Source organism: Triticum aestivum, chromosome 6B (assembly GCF_018294505.1).
Source record: "Triticum aestivum cultivar Chinese Spring chromosome 6B, IWGSC CS RefSeq v2.1, whole genome shotgun sequence".
NCBI lineage: Eukaryota > Viridiplantae > Streptophyta > Magnoliopsida > Poales > Poaceae > Triticum > Triticum aestivum.
In genome coordinates this window covers 384379041-384402840 of record NC_057810.1, presented here as the reverse complement: position 1 = coordinate 384402840, position 23800 = coordinate 384379041, and the positions used below count along the sequence as shown (strand labels likewise).

Sequence of the window (23800 nt, the reverse complement as noted above, 5' to 3'; positions counted from 1 at the left end):
TGTTATCCGTATCTTTCTTCTTTTGCATATCACACAAATCAACAAAATTGTTTAGATGAGTAGCGGCATCTTCACTAGGAAGGCCGGCGAATTGATCTTTCATAACAAGATTCAACAAAGCGGTATTGATTTCACAAGACTCGTCATTATTAAGAGGAGCAATCGGAGTACTAAGGAAATCATTATTATCGGTATTCGAGAAATCACACAATTTGGTATTATCTTGCGCCATGGCAACAAGTAATCCAACACACAAGCAAACAGAAAGGCAAAGGGAAAAAGGCAAACGAGAAAGAGAGGAGGAGATTGGGAAAGAGAGGGCAAATAAAACGGCAAGGGTGAAGTGGGGGAGAGGAAAACGAGAGGCAAATGGCAAATAATGTAATGCGAGAGATAGGGATTACGATAGGTACTTGGTATGGTTAACTTGCTTGCGTGAGCCTCCCCGGCAACGGCGCCCGAAATTCTTCTTGCTACCTCTTGAGCACTGCGTTGGATTTCCCCGAAGAGCAGAGGATGATGCAGTAAAGTAGCGTAAGTATTTCCCTCAGTTTTTGAGAACCAATGTATCAATCCAGTAGGAGACCACGCACAAGTCCCTCGTACCTACACGAAACGATAGCAACTCGAAACCAACGCTTAGGGGTTGTCAATCCCTTCACGGTCACTTAAGAGAGTGAGATCTGATAGAGATAATATTTTTGGTATTTTTGATAGATAGATGCAAATTAAAAGTAAAAGGCAAAGTAAAAACAAAGCAAGTAAATAAAGTGATATAGATTGATATGATGAGAATAGACCCGGGGGCCATAGGTTTCACTAGTGGCTTCTCTCAAGAGCATAAGTATTCTACGGTGGGTGAACAAATTACTATTGAGCAATTGACAGAATTGAGCATAGTTGTGAGTATATCTAGGCAATGATCATGTATATAGGCATCACGTCCAAAACAAGTAGATCGAAACGATTCTGCATCTACTACTATTACTCCACTCATCGACCGCTATCCAGCATGCATCTAGAGTATTAAGTAAAAACAGAGTAACGCCGTAAGCAAGATGACATGATGTAGAGGGATAAATTCATGCAATATGATAAAAACCCCATCTTGTTATCCTCGATGGCAACAATACAATACGTGCCTTGCAACTCTTTCTGTCACTGAGTAAGGACACTGCAAGATTGAACCCAAAGCTAAGCACTTCTCCCATTGCAAGAACTACCAATCTAGTTGGCCAAACCAAAAAGATAATTCGAAGAGACTTGCAAAGATAACTCAATCATACATAAAAGAATTCAGAGAAGAATCAACTATTTTCCATAGATAATACTGGATCATAAACCCACAATTCATCGGTCTTAACAAACACACCGCAAAAAGAAGATTACATCGAAGAGATCTCCATGAGAGAGGGGAAGAACATTGTATTGAGATCCAAAAAGAGAGAAGAAGCCATCTAGCTACTAGCTATGGACCCGAAGGTCTGAAGTAAACTACTCACACTTCATCGGAGGGGCTATGGTGATGATGTAGAATCCCTCCATGGTGGATGCCCCCTCCGGCGGAGCTCCGGAATAGGCCCCAAGATTAGATCTCGTGGATACAGAAGGTTGCGGCGGTGGAATTAGGTTTTTGGCTCCTGTTCTGATCGTTCGGGGATACGTAGGTATATATAGGAGGAAGGAGTACGTCGGTGGAGCTCCGAGGGGCCCACGAGGTAGGGGGGCGCGCCCTCCACCCTCGTGACCTCCTTGGAAGCTTCTTGGAGTAGGGTCCAAGTCTCCTGGATCACGTTCGGTTGGAAAATCACGATCCCGAAGGTTTCATTCCGTTTGGACTCCGTTTGATATTCTGTTTCTTCGAAATACTGAAAAAGGCAAAAAACAGCAATTCTGGGCTGGGCCTCCGGTTAATAGGTTAGTCCCAAAAGTAATATAAAAGTGGAAAATAAATCCCAATATAGTCCAAAACATTAGATAAAGTAGCATGGAGCAATCAAAAATTATAGATACGTTGGAGACATATCAGCTGCCTGGATGATAGGAGATCAACTTCAGGCCATTGTGTTTTCGTAGGAGGAAATCTAGTGTCTTGGAGAAGCAAGAAACAACCCGTTGTTTCCAAATCAACCGCAGAGGCTGAATACAGATCCATGTCTCAGGGATTGAGTGAGTTGTTATGGACAAGAAATCTATTAGAAGAGCTGAAGATATTGAAGACCAGTTGTATGAATGTATGGTGGCGACAACAAGTCGACAATTAACATAGCAAACAACCCAGTTCAACATGATAGAACCAAACATGTGGAGATTGATAGATTCTTTATTAAAGAAAACTGGATGCTGGGATTATCAAGATAGAGTATATGAGTTCAGGACAACAAATTGCAAATTACTTGACTAAAGGACTGGGAACTAGAGAATGTAGTTCAACGTGTGATAAGATGAGAATGATATATATCTACCACCCATCTTGAGGGGGAGTGTTGACCGGTATGGGGGACTGGCCCATCCCATTGTTAGCATAGGGCCCAAGCCCATGTGTATCCGACCTAGATGAGAGCACCAGCTGTCTGGAGAGGAGTGAGAGCCACACACGACAGGATCACAGGAGCCTCAGCCGCCACACACACACACACAAAGGTACTCTCCCGATACAACATAATCACATAACACGTTGGCTACAGGTGTGAATCAAAAGTATATGGAGAAACAAGATAGAAAGATCAAGCTGTGTAAATAGTAAATACTATTTCAATGCACACTAAATGGTGCCTTGTATTAAAACTGTGCCAGAAACAATTGGATAAGCAACATGAAACATAAGGGATAAAGATTAAAAGATGTGGACACACCATGCTATAGCATCAGAACCTCAAGAAAATGGAGTATTTGGCCAGATTGATGCATTCCACGGGTGCCCAGGTAACTTCTGTATGAGAAACGAGATCGTCTAAATGTACTCCTGCCCAGTTAAATGCTCGTTTCAATTTGACTACAAGTTTTGTAGTGCCTTCGGAAGATTTCTCCGGGGGCCTTTGGTTGTTGTGGACTAATGAAGTTCTTCTCTCAGTCAAGTTCTCAAGCAGATATCTTATCCTAGCTCTTGTGCATCATATAGCTACTAATGTAGAATTTGTGTTGGCTTGTGTCTATGGAGATCCACACCATTACTTTACTAGAATGACATGGGACCATATTTTCAACTTTGTTAATGAAAATCTAGGCAAGCCAGTTATCTGCTTAGGAGACTGGAATAACATCATGTGTGATATGGACACTACCTCTGTCAATGCTAATAAGTACCATATGCGTGCTTTTAATACCTTTGTCAAGCAATGTGGTCTTTTTGATATGGGTTATAGTGGTCCAGCCTATATGTGGATGTGACGCCCCTGATTCAATCGTACACTAATCATGCACGCAAACGTGTACGATCAAGATCAGGGACTCACGGGAAGATATCACAACACAACTCTAAAACATAAATAAGTCATACAAGCATCATAATACAAGCCAGGGGCCTCGAGGGCTCGAATACAAGTGCTCGATCATAGACGAGTCAGCGGAAGCAACAATATCTGAGTACAGACATAAGTTAAACAAGTTTGCCTTAAGAAGGCTAGCACAAACTGGGATACAGATCGAAAGAGGCGCAGGCCTCCTGCCTGGGATCCTCCTAACTACTCCTGGACGTCGTCAGCGGGCTGCACGTAGTAGGGGCACCTCCGGTGTAGTAGGGGTCGTCGTCGACGGTGGCGTCTGGCTCCTGAACTCCAACATCTGGTTGCGACAACCAGAAAGAAAGGAAAAGGGGAAAAAGGGGGGAGAAAGCAACCGTGAGTACTCATCCAAAGTACTCGCAAGCAAGGAACTACACTACATATGCATGGGTATATGTGTAAGGAGGCCATATCAGTGGACTGAACTGCAGAATGCCAGAATAAGAGGGGGATAGCTAATCCTGTCGAAGACTACGCTTCTGGCAGCCTCCGTCTTGCAGCATGTAGGAGAGAGTAGATTGAAGTCCTCCAAGTAGCATCTTCAAGTAGCATCTCCAAGCGGCATCGCATAGCATAACCCTACCCGGCGATCCTCTCCTCTCGTCGCCCTGTAGAAAAGCGATCACCGGGTTGTCTGTGGAACTTGGAAGGGTGTGTTTTATTAAGTATCCGGTTCTAGTTGTCATAAGGTCAAGGTACAACTCCAAGTCGTCCTGTTACCGAAGATCACGGCTATTCGAATAGATTAACTTCCCTGCAGGGGTGCACCACATAACCCAACACGCTCGATCCCATTTGGCCGGACACACTTTCCTGGGTCATGCCCGGCCTCGGAAGATCAACACGTCGCAGCCCCACCTAGGCTCAACAGAGAGGCCAGCACGCCGGTCTAAACCTAAGCGCACAGGGGTCTGGGCCCATCGCCCATAGCACACCTGCACGTTGCGTACGCGGCCGAAAGCAGACCTAGCCTAGTGGCGTTCCAGTCCAATTCGGCGCGCGCCGCTCTGTCGCTGACGTCTGAAGTGCTTCGGCTGATACCACGACGTTGGGATACCCATAACTACTCCCGCGTAGATGGTTAGTGCGTATAGGCTCGTAGCTGACTCAGATCAAATACCAAGATCTCGTTAAGCGTGTTAAGTATCCGCGAATGCCGAACAGGGCCAGGCCCACCTGTCTCCTAGGTGGTCTCAACCTGCCCTGTCGCTCCGCCACAAAGTAACAGTCGAGGGCCGTCGGGAACCCAGGCCCACCTCTACCGGGATGGAACCACCTGTCCTTTCAGCCCCCTCGTCAGAATCACTTGCGGGTACTCAATGAGCTGACCCGACTTTAGTCACCATCTGTATAGCATGTATGTATGTATAGTATATACCCGTGATCACCTCCCAAGTGATCACGGCCCGATAGTATAGCAAGGCAGACTGACAAGAATGTAGGGCCAATGATGATAAACTAGCATCCTATACTAAGCATTTAGGATTGCAGGTAAGGTATCAACAGATGTAGCGACAATGTCAGGCTATGCATCAGAATAGGATTATCAAAAGCAGTAACATGCTACACTACTCTAATGCAAGCAGTATAGAGAAGAGTAGGCGATATCTGGTGGTCAAGGGGGGGGGGCTTGCCTGGTTGCTCTGGCAAGAGAGAGGGGTCGTCAACTCCGTAGTCGAGCTGGGCAGCAGCAGCGTCGGTCTCGTAGTCTACCGGAGAGAAGAGGGGGGAAGAAACAATGAATACCATGTAAACAGATGCATATCGATGCATGACAAGACAAGTAACGATGCTAGGCGTGCCCTAGCATGGTATGAGGTGGTACCGGTTAAGGGGGGGAAACATTCGGGAAAATATCCCCGGTGTTTCGTGTTTTCGGGCAGAGGAGCCGGAGGGGGAAAGTTGCGGGTTCGATAGGTTAGGGGTGTGTGGCGGACGAACGGACTGCGTATCCGGATTCGTCTCGTTGTTCTGAGCAACTTTCATGTACAAAGTTTTTTCATCTGAGCTACGGTTTATTTTATATTAATTTTAAAAGATTAAAATCATTTTTAGCATTTATTTAAATATTTTAATCCAACATTATCCAGAACAGTGCACGCTGACGTCAGCATGACGTCAGCAGTCAACAGAGGCGTTGACTGGTCAGCTGACGTGTGGGTCCCGTTTGTCATTGACTATTTAGTCTAATTAATGTTTAACTAATCTAATTACTGTTTAATTAAACTAATTAGTTAATTAGGTTAATCTAATTATGATTAATTAACTTAATTAATTCCTTAATTAATTAATTAATTTAATCATTATTTAATTATTTACTTATTTTTATTAATACTTTTTTTTAAACGTTTCTGGGGCTGTGGGGCCCTCGTGTCATAGAGTCAAGGCCTTAACGGGCGCGGGCACTGGGCTAACGGGGCTTCGCCCCGGTCGTGCAGGCGCGTGCGCCGGGCGCCTTAGCGCGTGGACAGGGGGAAAGGAGACGGCGTGTGGTCCGGCACCGGCGACCGTGGCCGGTGCAGGGCGGCGCAGCGAGGCCGGCCGGAGCTGAGGGGAGGCGCGATGGCATGTGCGCGGGGTGCCAGAGGCGAGCAGCGCAACGACGAGCGAAGCTGGGCCGCGCGGGCGGGGCGCCGCGGCCGAGCGGGAAGTTGCATCGCGCAGGGCGCGGTCGGGCAGCCGTGTACGGCGAGGCGACGGCGGGGGAACGGCTCGGGCGCACGGTGACAGGGGAAGAGGGGAGAGGAGGAGGGCGCGTGCTCACAGGGGTGTTGCAGGGGTTCGGGCAGCGGGGGAACGAGGAGGTGGACGGGGACGACCGGCGAGGAAGGCGGAGACGGGGTTGAGGAGGCGGTCCGGCGGGCTCCGACGACGGCGCGAGGTGGCGGCGATGTCGACGACGTTGAGTAGGCGTCTGGCCACGAGGGAGAGGCGACGGGGCCGCGAGGAGGATGGCAACGAGGTGGCAGGGCGATGTTGGGGCGAGGTGGCGCTGGTGATCCGGCGACGGCGCACAGCGGCGGGGGCGAAGGGATCGGGGCGGCGAGCGATTGGGCGCGGCCGTGCGGGAGGAGGGGATCGAGCAGGGGCACCCCTCCCCCAGGCATGATGCGTGCATGAGTGTGTGTGCGTGTGTTGCGTGTGGTGGCGGCGGGTGAGGGGACGAGGGGAAAGGTGGGGGGAGTGGGACGACAGGGGCAACGGGTTAGGGTTTCTGGGGGGGTAGTGGCCTGGGTCTGGGCCGGCCTGGCCGGCCTGGTGGCCAGCTGGGCCGGTTGGCCCATCGAGTGGGGGTTTCTCTTCTGTCATTTTTTTTTGATAGTTTTAGGTTTTAGTTTTTCTGTTTTGCTTTATTTATTTTCTTTATCTATTTTCTTTTCTATTTTATTCTTTTAATTTCTGTTTTTTAAAAGATAAATACAACTCCTAAATTAATGTTATAATTTATTCTACTGCCCCAAAAAGTTTGACACCTAATAAAAATAGTTTGCATTATTATTAATTATAAAAGGCATTTAATTAATTGTCACAGCTGCTGTTTTAATTACTCTAGAGCCTTTAAACATATTATCAAATTGTGGTTTCTCCACAATAATTACCTGTGCATTATTTTGTTCACTCCGAACATTTTAGTTTTAAAATTTGAAAACTTTTATTGTTTACTTGATTTTGAATTTGAATTTGAATCGGTTTTTTTTTGAATTAACGAGAGATTAGCAACAGTAATAATGGTGACGTGGCATCATTAGCGAAGGATTACTGTAGCGTAACTATCCGGGCGTCACAATTCTCCTCCACTACAAGAAATCTCGTCCCAAGATTTAAGAGGGGGACTAGGGGGAAAGGTCTGGTTACGAAATCCTAACGAATCTTCTCGTCTTTGGTTGCTCTTCTTGAAGAGATCAATCCATTACATTGAAGTCTTCATTTGTCTACTTCAGGTTATCATTGTGATGTCGTTCTTTTCTCGGGAACTCCAACGTACTTACGAATAGGTAAGGGGCAGCTCGGCTACGACAGAATGCTTATGAGGGAAACAATCTGGGGGTTAGACCATGAATGAGCATAAGATTATCTCTCGAGTTGAACATATCGAATACATCAAGAGTAAGGTACGAAGGTACAATAAGAGGTTCCAAGTGGATAGATAGTTGCTCGAAGTCTGAACCAGAGTGAGAAAGGGTTTCAGAGCAGCGAGAGTAAGTATTGCGTCTGATACCAGAATAGAGCATTAGGAAGGTGGCCCGTGAATTAAATACGAAGCCAAGCGCGAGGAATAACTTCGACAACAGGGTGTATAGGAGAGTCAGGTTTCGATCCAGTGGACCTGTGGGTTATGGGCCCACCATGTGGGTTAGAAGTAGGAAGGGCGGAGACGTCTTGCGTGATCATGCAAGCAAGGCATGTCAGGGGGGTAGCCTGTCGATTATGTCGGCGACAACGTCGATACCAAGGGCGAGGGACGAAGAGAACTATTTTCCTGCTCGTTGAACGAGGCGGGCCAAGAGGCAAAGTCTCATCCATCGGCGGTTACCGAAATGCCATCAACAATAGAAACAGGGTCTCACTATCAGAGTTGTACACCGAGGTGTTTTACCTACGTAGTGAATTATTACTGCTTAGATTATATAGATCACAAGAAAGGTTAAACCAAATAATGGAAAGGAAAATGTGTTTAAACACATATATCAGGGGTATATCCTTCCCAAGGACAAGCAGAGCAAGATATCCATGACAGGATATAAAGTAGACAACCATTTAGGTAAGGGGGGGAGGAATCTCATGATATTACCCATACAACGGTGTTAGGATAAATGATAAACAAAATTTAGCATCGTGCTTCAAATGTTCCTGTTGAAAATCGGAGTACCGTTGACATGCTTCGAGATAGCATTGACATGGTCTTCAGGTGAAGATCAGACTTTGGAAACACGAAGGATCTATCAGGAATAACTTGTAGAATAAGTCTTACAATTTCCTCATGGACGAATGGATAACCTTGCTGAAAAGGAATCTATAATGATAGGTCCTCCAGCCGGGGGGGGGGGGTGCTAGGCATGACATCATGTTACCGGGTCATCAAAGGATCAACTTCATGACTCTTGGAAAATTGTCCCAACCATCATATCTGACCAAGATTCAGATCCGATTGGTGTCAGGATACCTCAGACTTAGGATACCTGAGAAGAAAAGGTGCAACGCAAATTGACGAGATGACATTGTAAGATTCTCGGGGAAATGAACTACGAAGTGATTTCCGTTAACAAGAGTCCATCATTAACCCAAGGAGAGGACAAGGAGGTGTCTGGTGAACTCAACGGCAATTCACCGAGATTCCCAAAAGATGGATGTCCACAATTAAGTGAACAAGGAGATAACATTGGTCAGATCAAATGATATAAGGAAATATGCTCGAGGAAAACATACATAATTAAACATTGGTTGAAAGGTGCGCCCGAAATATGGGTTGGGTTGCACGACCAATGTCAGAATGGTGATTCAATAGTCAATAGCCTAAGAATGAACTTCCGACCATTAACTTCAAAAATAGGGTTGCTAGAAGGAAAGAATCCAAACAACACCGTTCACTTGTTGGAATTAACACGGGGACCAAGAAAGAATGGTGATGGTGAGAAGTATTTCTATGTCAAGAATTCTCAAGAGGTGGAACAAATCTCAGAACATTCTTGACATAAAGGATGGTAATACTCCAAGGTAAAGAAGAACAATTGCAGGATAGCAAGGAACTCAAGGTATAACACCAAACATGAACAAGCTTGTGTTGGTGGGAAGGCAATAAAGTGGTCGATGATAATACAATTCATCGAGGGCAAGGATGGTATTTCTCATCATGAATTCAATTGATATCCTGGATGAGCTCAGAATGTTGATGATCATGACACCTTTGTCGCGAGAGTTCATGAAGATGTAATCGATCGGTGACGACATCAAGTCAAGTAATGATGAAGTGAAAGGTTATTGGAACCAAGGTACGACACAAACTCGAAACCAAGCTTGTTGTTCAAGGCGAATGATATGACGATGAGGATCGACGTAAGGTTAGTTCATCGTCGAAAATTGGTGCTCCGAGAATAAGGACCAGGTAGCACAGTTAGAATCGTCACGACAATGATATAGCCAAACAGGCTAGGAATGGCGTGATCGGGTACAAACTCGTACTTATAGAAGCTTACTGAAGAGTTGTTGAACCGTAGAGCGGACTCGGTTCAGTTATCGGTGTCTTTGAGTGTTCAATAACTCAGAGCCCGCGAAAAATTGGAATCAGTGGGAAGGTAGCACTTGATGAAGAACTCATAAAAAGTTATGCAGTTCCATGATAATCTCGAGATACCAGGGGGGTAATACTCGACACAAGATCAAAGTAAAGGTTGGACTGGTGTATTGATCCATAGAAGACAATTGTTTTAACTTGTCCGAGAAATGAGATCAAAGAAGAACAATCATGGTCGGAACCACGGTTGCAAGGGATCAATTCACAGATACCATAGGTTAGTTATCAAGGAAATAGTTATTGTTACAAGAAGCTTTCATGATAGGATATATATCGCGTCCATGGGCATGAACACAAGTTCAAGGTCGACTCCCACTTCTCCAATGCATAACCTTTCATTCACTTCTCACGTTCGATGAAGTTGTAGTGTTGAAATTTTGTCTGGTGAAGCACCAGAAGGGTATGACTCGTGAAAACTTTCGGGTTCACACGGTTTAGAGAAGGCATATGTTCAACCCATAGGGGCTTCTTAGAAACATATACCACAAGTTTCAAGAGTAAATAGCACAAACTCGATGGCAGAGCATGGTTGAGAAAAGCAGAGGATACAATTTACCAAAGGCATTATGTATCCGAGGAAAGGCTCACAAGGTTATTGAATATGAAGGGCGTTGTCAGATAAATCCAACAAAGGACTTGATGGTCCACAAGGGATCTGATACGAGTATCGGTACTCAACTAGAGGAAGAAGAATGCAAGGAGATCAGATTATAGAAACAACTGACTAACTCAATTGTCAAATGCAAAGGAATTATGATTTCCAAATCAAGGGATCAGAAGCAATGCTCTGATTAGGGATGGATAAGTTGAATAGCCTTAGGGTACAATCAACGACAATTGGATTGGTCGAGAACCAATTCCAGTTAAAAGAATGGAAGCTCAGCCGGAAAGGTAATTTATAAGGATCAATGATGATTGCGTGTATTCGCAAACATATTGAGTCAACAGACTCAAAATGATAATGACAAGGAATGTCATTAAGACTACGAGACTTATGGGATTAACCATAATGCAAGCAAGCAAGAATTTCAAGAGCCAAAGGCTCCAGAGGATTTTCGGAAGATCGAATATTATTTTGAAGACTTTTGTGAAACACATGAACAACTGGGGATGAGCGGATACTCGGCAAGCGCGAGTAATTATCCGTAGGGGTATTCATGCAGCAAGGAACTGCAGGGCAGTAAGCGTAAGAATTCTCGGAATATTGAAGAGTATTTCAGGACATCTTGTAATAACAAGAGCAACTGGGGATGACAATATGAACGATAGGTGTAAGTAGTTATCCAGAGGGATTTATCGATGGAAGTGAATTGCAAAAGCGATGGCACATAGTCTCGAGAGCACATCGTAGAGTATCTTCGGAATCTTCTGGTGTAGCAGGCGGTCATCGGTAACAAGTGGCTCTCCGGGAGAAAGTACTTGCGAGAACCTAAAGTTAGTTTTGTTTTTAGCAAAATCATTTAACCCGAATAGAAGAGAGCTTAGAGTCCCAGAGTAAAGGTCGAGGAGTAAAAGATCCTAGTACCACCCAATGGCGACGTGGGCCCGTAAGGCACACAGCCATGTTAGTAAAAGTTTTGCAATGTCTAGACTCGACTTCGGCCAAGGAGTGTGGAAGGGGGATTCCTACAGGCAGTCGGCTCTGATACCAACTTGTGACGCCCCCGATTCAATCGTACACTAATCATGCACGCAAATGTGTACGATCAAGATCAGGGACTCACGGGAAGATATCACAACACAACTCTAAAACATAAATAAGTCATACAAGCATCATAATACAAGCCAGGGGCCTCGAGGGCTCGAATACAAGTGCTCGATCATAGACGAGTCAGCGGAAGCAACAATATCTGAGTACAGACATAAGTTAAACAAGTTTGCCTTAAGAAGGCTAGCACAAACTGGGATACAGATCGAAAGAGGCGCAGGCCTCCTGCCTGGGATCCTCCTAACTACTCCTGGTCGTCGTCAGCGGGCTGCACGTAGTAGTAGGCACCTCCGGTGTAGTAGGGTCGTCGTCGACGGTGGCGTCTGGCTCCTGGACTCCAGCATCTGGTTGCGACAACCAGAAAGAAAGGAAAGGGGAAAAAGGGGGGAGAAAGCAACCGTGAGTACTCATCCAAAGTACTCGCAAGCAAGGAACTACACTACATATGCATGGGTATATGTGTAAGGAGGCCATATCAGTGGACTGAACTGCAGAATGCCAGAATAAGAGGGGGATAGCTAATCCTGTCGAAGACTACGCTTCTGGCAGCCTCCGTCTTGCAGCATGTAGGAGAGAGTAGATTGAAGTCCTCCAAGTAGCATCTCCAAGTAGCATCTCCAAGCGGCATCGCATAGCATAACCCTACCCGGCGATCCTCTCCTCTCGTCGCCCTGTAGAAAAGCGATCACCGGGTTGTCTGTGGAACTTGGAAGGGTGTGTTTTATTAAGTATCCGGTTCTAGTTGTCATAAGGTCAAGGTACAACTCCAAGTCGTCCTGTTACCGAAGATCACGGCTATTCGAATAGATTAACTTCCCTGCAGGGGTGCACCACATAACCCAACACGCTCGATCCCATTTGGCCGGACACACTTTCCTGGGTCATGCCCGGCCTCGGAAGATCAACACGTTGCAGCCCCACCTAGGCTCAACAGAGAGGCCAGCACGCCGGTCTAAACCTAAGCGCACAGGGGTCTGGGCCCATCGCCCATAGCACACCTGCACGTTGCGTACGCGGCCGAAAGCAGACCTAGCCTAGTGGCGTTCCAGTCCAATTCGGCGCGCGCCGCTCCGTCGCTGACGTCTGAAGTGCTTCGGCTGATACCACGACGTCGGGATACCCATAACTACTCCCGCGTAGATGGTTAGTGCGTATAGGCTCGTAGCCGACTCAGATCAAATACCAAGATCTCGTTAAGCGTGTTAAGTATCCGCGAACGCCGAACAGGGCCAGGCCCACCTGTCTCCTAGGTGGTCTCAACCTGCCCTGTCGCTCCGCCACAAAGTAACAGTCGAGGGCCGTCGGGAACCCAGGCCCACCTCTACCGGGATGGAGCCACCTGTCCTTTCAGCCCCCTCGTCAGAATCACTTGCGGGTACTCAATGAGCTGACCCGACTTTAGTCACCATCTGTATAGCATGTATGTATGTATAGTATATACCCATGATCACCTCCCAAGTGATCACGGCCCGATAGTATAGCAAGGCAGACTAACAAGAATGTAGGGCCAATGATGATAAACTAGCATCCTATACTAAGCATTTAGGATTGCAGGTAAGGTATCAACAGATGTAGCGACAATGTCAGGCTATGCATCAGAATAGGATTAACAAAAGCAGTAACATGCTACACTACTCTAATGCAAGCAGTATAGAGAAGAGTAGGCGATATCTGGTGGTCAAGGGGGGGGCTTGCCTGGTTGCTCTGGCAAGAGAGAGGGGTCGTCAACTCCGTAGTCGAGCTGGGCAGCAGCAGCGTCAGTCTCGTAGTCTACCGGAGAGAAGAGGGGGGAAGAAACAATGAATACCATGTAAACAGATGCATATCGATGCATGACAAGACAAGTAACGATGCTAGGCGTGCCCTAGCATGGTATGAGGTGGTACCGGTTAAGGGGGGGAAACATTCGGGAAAATATCCCCGGTGTTTCGTGTTTTCGGGCAGAGGAGCCGGGGGGGGGAAAGTTGCGGGTTCGATAGGTTAGGGGTGTGTGGCGGACGAACGGACTGCGTATCCGGATTCGTCTCATCGTTCTGAGCAACTTTCATGTACAAAGTATTTTCATCCGAGTTACGGATTATTTTATATTAATTTTTAAAGTTTTATGTCATTTTTAGAATTAACAGAATTAATTAAACCGAAAATCATTTTATCACGTCATCATGATGTCAGCATGACATCAACGGTCAACTGTGGACTTTGACTAGTCAACAGACCACTCGGTCCCACATGTCATTGTCTAAGGATAACTAAACAGGTTTAATTAGTTTAACTAGTGATTAGGTTAGCCTAAACAGAATTAATTAAGTTAATTAATTTAGTTAATTAATTAATTAACATTTTTATTTATTTATTTTATTACTTTTTTTTCTGGGGCTGTGGGCCCCTCGTGTCATAGAGTCAAGGCCTTAACGGGCGCGGGCACTGGGCTAACGGGGCTTCGCCCCGGTCGTGCAGGCGCGTGCGCCGGGCGCCTTAGCGCGCGGACAGGGGGAAAGGGGACGGCGTGTGGTCCGGCACCGGCGACCGTGGCCGGTGCAGGGCGGCGCAGCGAGGCCGGCCGGAGCTGAGGGGAGGCGCGATGGCAGGTGCGCGGGGCGCCAGAGGCGAGCAGCGCAACAACGAGCGAAGCTGGGCCGCGCGGGTGGGGCGCCGCGGCCGAGCGGGAAGTTGCATCGCGCAGGGCGCGGTCGGGCAGCCGTGTACGGCGAGGCGACGGCGGGGGAACGGCTCGGGCGCACGGTGACAGGGGAAGAGGGGAGAGGAGGAGGGCGCGTGCTCACAGGGGTGTTGCAGGGGTTCGGGCAGCGGGGGAACGAGGAGGTGGACGGGGACGACCGGCGAGGAAGGCGGAGACGGGGTTGAGGAGGCGGTCCGGCGGGCTCCGACGACGGCGCGAGGTGGCGGCGATGTCGACGACGTTGAGTAGGCGTCTAGCCACGAGGGAGAGGCGACGGGGCCGCGAGGAGGATGGCAACGAGGTGGCAGGGCGACGTCGGGGCGAGGTGGCGCTGGTGATCCGGCGACGGCGCACAGCGGCGGGGGCAAGGGATCGGGGCGGCGAGCGATTGGCGCGGCCGTGCGGGAGGAGGGGATCGAGCAGGGGCACCCCTCCCCCAGGCACGATGCGTGCATGAGTGTGTGTGCGTGTGTTGCGTGTGGTGGCGGCGGGTGAGGGGACGAGGGGAAAGGTGGGGGGAGTGGGCGACGGGGGCAAACGGGTTAGGGTTTCTTGGGGGGGTAGTGGCCTGGTCTGGCCGGCCTGGCCGCCTGGGTGGCCGGCTGTGTGGCCGGTTGGCCGATCGAGTGGGGGTTTTCTTCTGCCATTCTTTTTTGATAGTTTTTTAGGTTAGTTTTCTGTTTTGCTTTATTTATTTTCTTTATCTATTTTCTTTTTATTTTATTCTTTTAATTTCTGTTTTTTAAAAGATAAATACAACTCCTAAATTAATGTTATACTTTATCTACTGCCCAAAGTTTGACACCTAATAAAAATAGTTTGCATTATTATTAATTATAAAAGGCATTTAATTAATTGTCACAGCTGCTGTTTTAATTACTCTAGAGCCTTTAAACATATTATCAAATTGTGGTTTCTCCACAATAATTACATGTGCATTATTTTGTTCATTCCGAACATTTTAGTTTTAAAATTTGAAAACTTTTATTGTTTACTTGATTTTGAATTTGAATTTGAATCGTTTTTTTTTGAATTAACGAGAGATTAGCAACAGTAATAATGGTGACGTGGCATCATTAGCGAAGGATTACTGTAGCGTAACTATCCGGGCGTCACAGTGGACGAACAAAAGATTTTCTTCCACTCCCATATTTGAAAGGCTCGACCGATGTCTGGCCAATGCTGAATGGTGTGCGCTTTTTCCCAATACAAATGTCTTCAATTTGCCTATCATGCTTAGCGATCATGCTCCTATCCTTGTTTCCACTCAATCTAATTTTCACAAACCTAGACTTACTTTTAAATTTGAGAATTGGTGGACTTTTGAAGATGACTTCCAAACTGTAGCTAAAAATGCATGGGAAACTAGTGTGAACAAATCCTTCTATGCCAGATCAACTAACCTTGCAGGTACTTTAAAAAATGGTGCAAGAAGAAGAAGCCGATCCAGCAACAACTAGATTGCTTGCAAAGTCAGATAAACCAAATACAAATGCATCCACTACAGCAACAGGATCACGATCTGGAAGCAAAGCTGGTAGGCCAGTATGAGGTAAATCTTATAAAACTCACTGAGTATTATCAACAACGTGCAAAAAACCATTGGGCTATTTTCGGTGATAGGAATACAACTTTCTTCCACAATGCAGTTCAGAAACATAAGCGCAGAAACATAATTGTATCCATTCATGATGCCCACGGAAATGAATTGTTTGATCCGAATGACATTGCTAATGAATTTGTCAATTACTTTAGATCCATCTTTACCTCCTCATCTTCTAACACTATTAGATATATCCCAAATATGAATGTACAGAATCATGTAGATGATTTCACCAACTCAGTGCCGGATAAGCAAGAAATTTTGGAAATATTAAAGGCCATGAGAAGGAATGCATCTCCAGGTCCAGATGGATTTAATGTTGCCTTCTATGTTTCAGCGTGGCTTGGATTGGTGATGATGTCACAAAAGTGGTGACGAGCTTCTACACCTCAGGTATCCTTCCACCACATGTCAATGATACCCAAATTGCTCTCATTTCGAAGAAACTAGCTTGTCACATACCTTCTGATTTTAGACCCATAAGTTTATGCAATGTAGTCTATAAGATTATTGCAAAATCTTTAGCTAATAGACTGAAAATGCATCTACCTGATTACATTCATCCCTCTCAACAAGCTTTTATTGGAGGTAGACGCATTAGTAACAACATTGTTGTAGCTCAAGAGATAGCCCATTCCTTCTCACTTACCTCTTACAAAAGCCATGATTTTATGTTAAAAATTGATTTAGCTAAGGCTTTTGATAGAATAGAATGGCATTGCATTGTTTCAGCTCTCGCACGCAAGGGGCTAATGGTCATTTCATAAAACTGATTCATGCTTGCATCTCTTCGCCAATGTTCTCTGTCATCATTAATGACCAATCATATGCTAAATTTAATGGCTCCAGAGGCATCAGACAGGGTTGTCCTTTGTCGCCATATCTTTTTGTCCTTGCATTGAATGAACTATCTTACAGCTACAGGAAGCTTTGCAAGCCAATCATCTCACAGGCATTTTACTTGGACCAAATTGCCCCCCTATTCACTCTCTCATGTTTGCAGATGACCTTATCGCTTGCGGGAAAGTTAACATGTGTGAAGCTCAAACTATCTCTAATATTTTACGTCAATTCTGTGAAAACCCAGGTCAGATTCCTAATTGGAGTAAGTCTGGTATCCTTTTTAGTAAGAATTTTCCTTTGCCGGATAGAGAGAATATTAAAAGAATCTTTCCAGCCCCAAATATTGACAATTCCTTTGTACATCTAGGACACCCTCTTATTTTGCCATCTAAAGACAGATCAACGGCTTATGGTTTTATTTATGATAAATTCAAGTCAAAACTCTCCAGCTACAAAGCTAATCGATTATCCCATGCAGCGAGACTTACCCTCATTAAATCAGTTTTCGCCTCAATTTCTGTCTACTACATGTCAAATATTCTCTTCTCAAAAAAATTCCTAAGTAAGCTAACAGCTATCATTAGGAATTTCTAGTGGACAGGTGTTCAAGAAGACCAAACTACTAAAAGCCTTTGTCTGAGAGCATGGGCTGACATATGCATGGATAAAAAAGCAGGTGGTCTAGGCATAGGAAGTCTACAGGCAATCAATCAAGGACTCATACTCTCTGCAGCTTGGAGGCTTGCAAAGGAACCACACACCCAACTAGCTCAGATCCTCAAGGCTAAATACCATAATGACACATCTATATGGCGGGCAAAACACAACATACCAAAATCTGTTTTCTGGACATCAATATTGAAGGTAAGACCACTTCTCATTTCAGCCACTGCTTATCAGGTGGTAGATGGAAATAGTTAGATATGGAGCACTCCTTGGGTTCAGGGTTGGGAAGTCATTTATGACAATCTAATCATTCAGCAACAGGCCTTTAGTTACCCTGCTCAAATAAAAGATCTTTGGCTTCCTGGGCGAAAAGCTTGGAACATAAACTTGACCAATTCTCTATTTTCTCCTGAAGTAGCTAACTCTATACTTCAAACTCCCATAATTGATGCTACTGGTCAGGACATTCTAGTATGGAAGCTAACCCCTACAGGTCTATTCTCTCCAAAGAGTGCATACAAACATTGTTTCGATAACCTCCAACTTCCACCAAGAGAGAGACAGAAGATAGTTCCTCCACATATTGTAGCTTTGCTCAATCAGGTGTGGAATGAGAAACAAATGACGTCGCGTGTTCAAACTTTCGCTTGGAGACTTCTTCGGAATGCACTCCCCATAGGTAATAGGGCAGGCAAGCACTGTAAGCATATTACCGAAACATGTTCTAGGTGTGGTCAAGGTTGGAAAAAGCGGTAGGCGTAAGCGAGGCGGTTGGCCTTCGCCTAGTGCCTAGGCAGTGCCTAAGCGGCCTAGGCGTGGCCTAGGCGGTAATATAGTTTTTACTCATAGTGTATTTGTGATTATTATATGGGTGTTGATATTAGTTTAGGGCATATAAATAAGTTAATAGCATCTACTGCCATTGGAATATAACCCGTTGGGCATATCAGTGCAGTATGTGGCATGATTTCTTACTTGGGTAGGCAAATCCTTGCTTTTCCTGCCTAGACCTCCATTTATGCCCTAGGCGAGGCGTTTGGCCATTGCCTAGTGCCTAGGCGTGCCTAAGCGCCTCCTAGGCACTGCCTTTTCCAACAGAGGGTGTGGTAAGCTTGAGGATGAAATGCATCTCTTCTTTCTTCGCCCTTTTTCAAAAGCAACCTGGTATAGCTTTCCTTGGTTTCTTAAAACTGAAATTTTTGCCCAAAACAATACTTCAATTCCTCACATGATACAGGTCCTGCTTGATTCGCATCATCCTCACATGAGTGTTGAATCAATATACACTTTTCTGTGGTGTATTTGGGAAACTCAAAATGACTCTGTTTTCTGTAGGAAAGCTTGCAACCCTTCCCAGGTTTACGCAGTGGTAATGGCAATTATACAGGGAGCTAAACTTGAGTTTGAAGCCTCTTTCCAGGTTTGCAGTGAAGGTGATTTGAATGATCCTCATGTGGATGCAAAACATGGTTTAGGACTGCAGGATCATGTTCCCCAGCAGATGACTCCATCTCCTGGAAGCACCATCACAAATATCACCAGCTTTTCAGGGCCTGTTATCTTTTCAGATGCTTCTTGGACTATAGGTTCTAATGGCCAGCCGACACTTGCAGGACTAGGTATATTCATTCGGATGGGGAACGAAGGAAGATGCTCTCAGCTTTGTATCTCGACTGTCTCCCCACCAGTGACTTCAGTCATTTTGGCTGAAGCTTTCAGTTTGATGCTCGCAACTCAAATTGTAGGAATGCTTCAGCTTCAGCAAGCCACCTTCTTGACGGACAGTGCTACGTTGGCAAAGGCTGCGGCAGCTCAAAGCCCGATTCTTGCACCAGGACACTGGACCATCAGGCCACAACTAGCTTACATAGCAGCTTCTTCAGCCTTTAACTCATCAAGGATCTATCATATTCCCAGGAACTACAATTTTCGAGCTCATCATCAGGCAAAACTTGCACTAAAGCTTAAGAATAGAACATTTAGCTTCAAGTGCTTAGCTTCAGGCAATGATACATGCCTCAATGCTCATGTAATGGTGCAATCTCTAGTGTTGCAATGCACATTTGTACATGTACGTTGTTGCTAGATCAATAAAATATTATGTGTTCCAAAAAAAAAACTTAAAAAGCAGGCTAGCACTGGCTATAGTCATGATGAAACGGAGCACCTAACAGCATCAATTCATAGAAAGGGTAAATTCGCAGCACAGCCAGGATGACATGAAAGTCTTGCGACAGCAAATATTTTGAGCTACAAAGACAACATGCTATGACTATTTATATGGTTCTCATGCATTGTGCAGCAACATTCTCTATATGTGTAACAACTACAACCACTTCGCAGACTCTGGTATCTCCTTTCCTTACTTGCAGTTCTTCCACTTCTCTTGCACAACATGAGAATGCTTCTGTCCAAACCAAAAACAGACAAAAAAAACAGAGATACCATCTACAATCCTACATTTACCAATACATCAGTCCATTGCATTTCGATTTCATATGATACAAATACATCGAGTGAGAGAAAACACATATAGATAGGCAGTCAGGGACAGTGATGGAGGCTTGGTGCAAACCCTCCAGTGTGTCAGATGAAGCACGGGCAATGAAGGTGCTGCATGTTGCTGAAGCGCGGTCCAGGAGGAGGCAGTGGCCGCAGCGGAAGGCTGTCGCAAGGAGGGTCGAGGAAGAGCTAGTGGTGGTGCGCACTGATGCTTCTACTCCGACATCGGCCATCTGCAACGTACTTTATTTTTATTGAATCAAGAACAGTATTCTGAATGTACTTTATTTTACTCTCACAATGTATGAAACTTTTAGACAATTGATCAAATACATTGTCAAGGAGGACATAAAAATAGTATGAATTAACTTGCTTAATAAAATGGCAAGGATTACATCTTACTGGGTATGCTTTTCTTTTTCTTCCAGAATACATATGCACACTTGCAGGATGCAAAACTTCACTAGTCTGAATGGAAAATACCTCCAGCAGATTATTACACTCGAAATGAAAATAGCGAGAAGAACTACACCTCATAGGTTCATTCATTGCTTCTATTGTACGACTAGCAACTCCTAAAACACGTAAGCATGCATCTTCATTCTGAAAATTCCAGTGTTAGCTAGCTGTTAGTCACACAGATGCCAGTGTAACCTTCAAGTTCATCGGATGTCATTTTGAATAAAGAGAATAGGAACAACATAATTATTTGACCACTAAGAACTTTCAAAAGTAATACCATATTGTATATGGTGGAAGCATGCGTGTAGGGAACCGTCCAAGAATGAAACATCCCTTTATAGAGAAGTAATTGTTGCAATTGAGCACCCAAACTAATGCTCAAAACATCTTACAAGACAACCGTTCTCATGTACAACTACAGTGTCATTACCTATATCAACAATAATTTCTCAAATCAGTTTCCACAAATGTTCCTTCATCAATGAATCGTCTATATAGCACCCCTAAAACCTAAAAAAGGATTCGTCTATAGCATATGTAAGAACTACTTTATGCTAATGACAGATCCATCTTTTTACCAGCACATTGCTAATTAAATGCATGCTCCTGTATATATATACAGAAGAGTGAAAACATAAAATTCTTCCTAGAGAATGCACCTTGCTACTATTCAATTTTTGGATTTTTTACCAATACATGAACAATCAGATATTCCAGAAAATTTACCATGGAAATATCCAGAATTGTTTCGCAACTATGAATGCATAGCGCACCCAGTTGATCTAGACCTAGCTAAAATGAGGCTGTATAATTTCTATGAATTCTTTGTAAAAAATATTGTGAACTTGGGAGATCGGGAAGATATCAAAAATCGAACATGCAAGAAAATTAGTTAGCCTTGGTGGAAACGAAGGCAACCATGGGGCAGCTTGTAGACTCCCAGTTCTTTCTTAATTAGCAGTTCATCTAAGGAAGAAAGAAGGAGGTGTTCATCTAAAATAGGGAAGAAACAGGGCTATCACCTTTGGCCCGATCGAAGAAAAAAACTCCTAGCGTTGTTCCTCCTTCTCCACAGCCTTGAGGTCCTCCTCTTCTCTACCACATGGCCTTCTTCCTCTTCCTCTACCCCGCTCCCAAAAACCAAAAATCCTAACTCTAGAAATTCAGAAAATCATGGAGGAGAGGGGAAGAAAACGAGGAGGGAGGTCTTACCGGAGAGAGGACACCCGACCCATTATCGCCTCTTGCTCCGCCGGATCATTGCACGGTACTCCAAGCGCGAGAGGGGGAATAGCCGTCGGCTCCGGGTCATCCCTCCGGCGCCAGCGCTACCACCACCTCCGCAATCGGAGCAGGGGCCAGGGGAGAGGAACGCCATAGATGAAAACCGCTGTCAGCCTGTCACCTAAGGGCGTCTACAATGGTGAGCGCTTAAGGCATGTACAATGGTGCCATATGAATATATATGCCCCATGATAAAAAGTAATTTGAGGCATCTACATTTATTTTTTCTCCCCAATGCAAGCTATCACTAGTGAGCCTCATTAAGAAATAGAAAATAAAGACTCTAGTACACATGCATCTCTACTTTTCACTTCAATCTTTTCAACTTTTGTCACCGGACCACACTTTTTCTCTTCAAGCACCCGCCTCCTGAAGAGGATCCCGCTTCCCTATCCGAATCTACTTTACGTCATATCCGATCCTACATGGCATGCGAGGCATCACCTTGAGGCTATGCATTGTACATGCCCTTATGCAGGCTCTTAGATAGAAATAAATAAATAAAATAAATAAATTAAAAGGCACTAAGCGTTATCTATTCCAACGCTAGCCGCTCAACACAGGCGCTAAGTATCGCTGGAAATAGTGCTTTGCATAGGAGAAAAAAAGGGCTTAGCGCTCGTTTGCGTCGCCGCGGCATCCGATGCCAGGAATACGCCAGGAATTAACGTTGCAACTGCCGATGGAGGTATGGGGAGTGGCCTAGCTCCTAACGACCTAAAGATAAAATTACGTTGATGGAAAGTAACTTTATATTTGGCTGAGGTTTCATTAAACAAGACTAGCGTCTCGGTCGGTCGACCCGGGTGAATTAATTATTCTTCACTCCGGGTCGCTAAGGCGGGTCATAGTGAGAGTAACTTAATAGTGTAAGTTAGGTAGTACTCCCTCCGTCCGAAAATACTTGTCAGAGAAATGGATAAAAATGAATGTATCTATAACTAAAATACATCTAGATACATCCATTTCTGAGACAAGTATTTCCGGACGGAGGGAGTATAATATAATGCATATTTTTTTTGCTTATGTTACATGTAGTTAATGAAGAGAGATGTTTAGAGTAACATAAATACATAATACTTCTAACGCTTTTCGAGAAAAGATGAGTCTACATACTAATAAATGAAGCCATCTATGTCACGAAGCCAGATCCTCTAACGTGCTAAGGAAAGGCAGGGAGACCTACAGTCCCTTGACTTTGCTTCACTGCCGGCGCATGAACAAGGATCTAACCTGCGTTTATATATAGTAATTTTTCTATAGTAACAAGGTGCATTATTTTAGCTACAGTGCCTGCTTAGCTCTCTGACTTGCCTCAATGATTTTACACAAGGGAGCACTGTAGCTTCCCTGCCTTCGCTCTAGCACGTCGGAGGAGCCAGTTCCCTGTGACACTACTACTATGTTACTTTGTGTGGAAGGTTATTGAACTCACGATATATTGATCGGGTGCGATATGCACGTATATATAAGTACATAGGGGAGCCACGTCATCAACTGTAATGAAAGGAGGAGGACTTGTTTTACAAGAAATACACGTGCAATATCTACATCTCAACACCCCCCAAAGTCGAAGCGGCACCATGGTCGATGCAAAGACTGGATCGGAACTCCTCGAAGGACGCGATAGAAAAGCCCTTGGTTATAATGTCAGCAAACTATTGGGAGGTGGGGACATGTAGCCCGCGTACATGACCAAGAGCTACATGCTCCCGAACAAAATGGATATCAATCTCAATGTGCTTGGTGCTTCGATGATGACCCGGGTTGACGGAGAGGTAGACCGCGGAGACGTTGTCACAGTAGACAATCGTGGCCTTGTCAACCGGAGCAAGAGCTCATGTAGAAGCTGACGAAGCCAGGAACACTCGGCGACGACGTTGGCAACGACACGGTACTCTGCTTCAGCGCTAGAGCGGGAGACTATGGGATGCCGCTTGGACGACCAGGAGATGAGTGATGGTCCAAGGTAGACGCAATAGCCAGAGGCGGAGCGACGCGTGTCGGGGCAACCGACCCAGTCAGCGTCAGAATAAGCAGTCAAGTCCAGAGAGGACGAAGCTTGAAGTGACAACCCGAGATCCAAGGTGCCACAGATATAGCGAAGAATGCGCTTGACTGGTCCAGTGAGCATCACGAGGAGCATGCATTTGGAGGCACACCTGCTGCACGGCGTACTGAAGCTCTGGACGAGTAAGAGTAAGGTACTGAAGAGCACCAACAATTGACCAGTAGAACGGAGCATCTGAAGCTGGAG

At 45.3% G+C, this 23800-nt stretch overlaps 1 long non-coding RNA gene across 2 annotated transcripts; it reads right to left on the bottom strand.

The window, feature by feature from the left end:
- Positions 1-19510: 19510 nt before the first annotated feature.
- Positions 19511-21691, bottom strand: LOC123137220 (uncharacterized). Of its 2 annotated transcripts, none has more exons than XR_006467910.1 (2): positions 21472-21691; positions 19511-21408 (listed from the first exon to the last, which is right to left on the bottom strand). It is a non-coding gene; the product is annotated as an uncharacterized lncRNA (long non-coding RNA). The 2 variants fall into 2 exon arrangements; XR_006467909.1 differs by having other exon boundaries at positions 19511-21381.
- Between the last annotated feature and the right edge of the window lie 2109 nt (positions 21692-23800).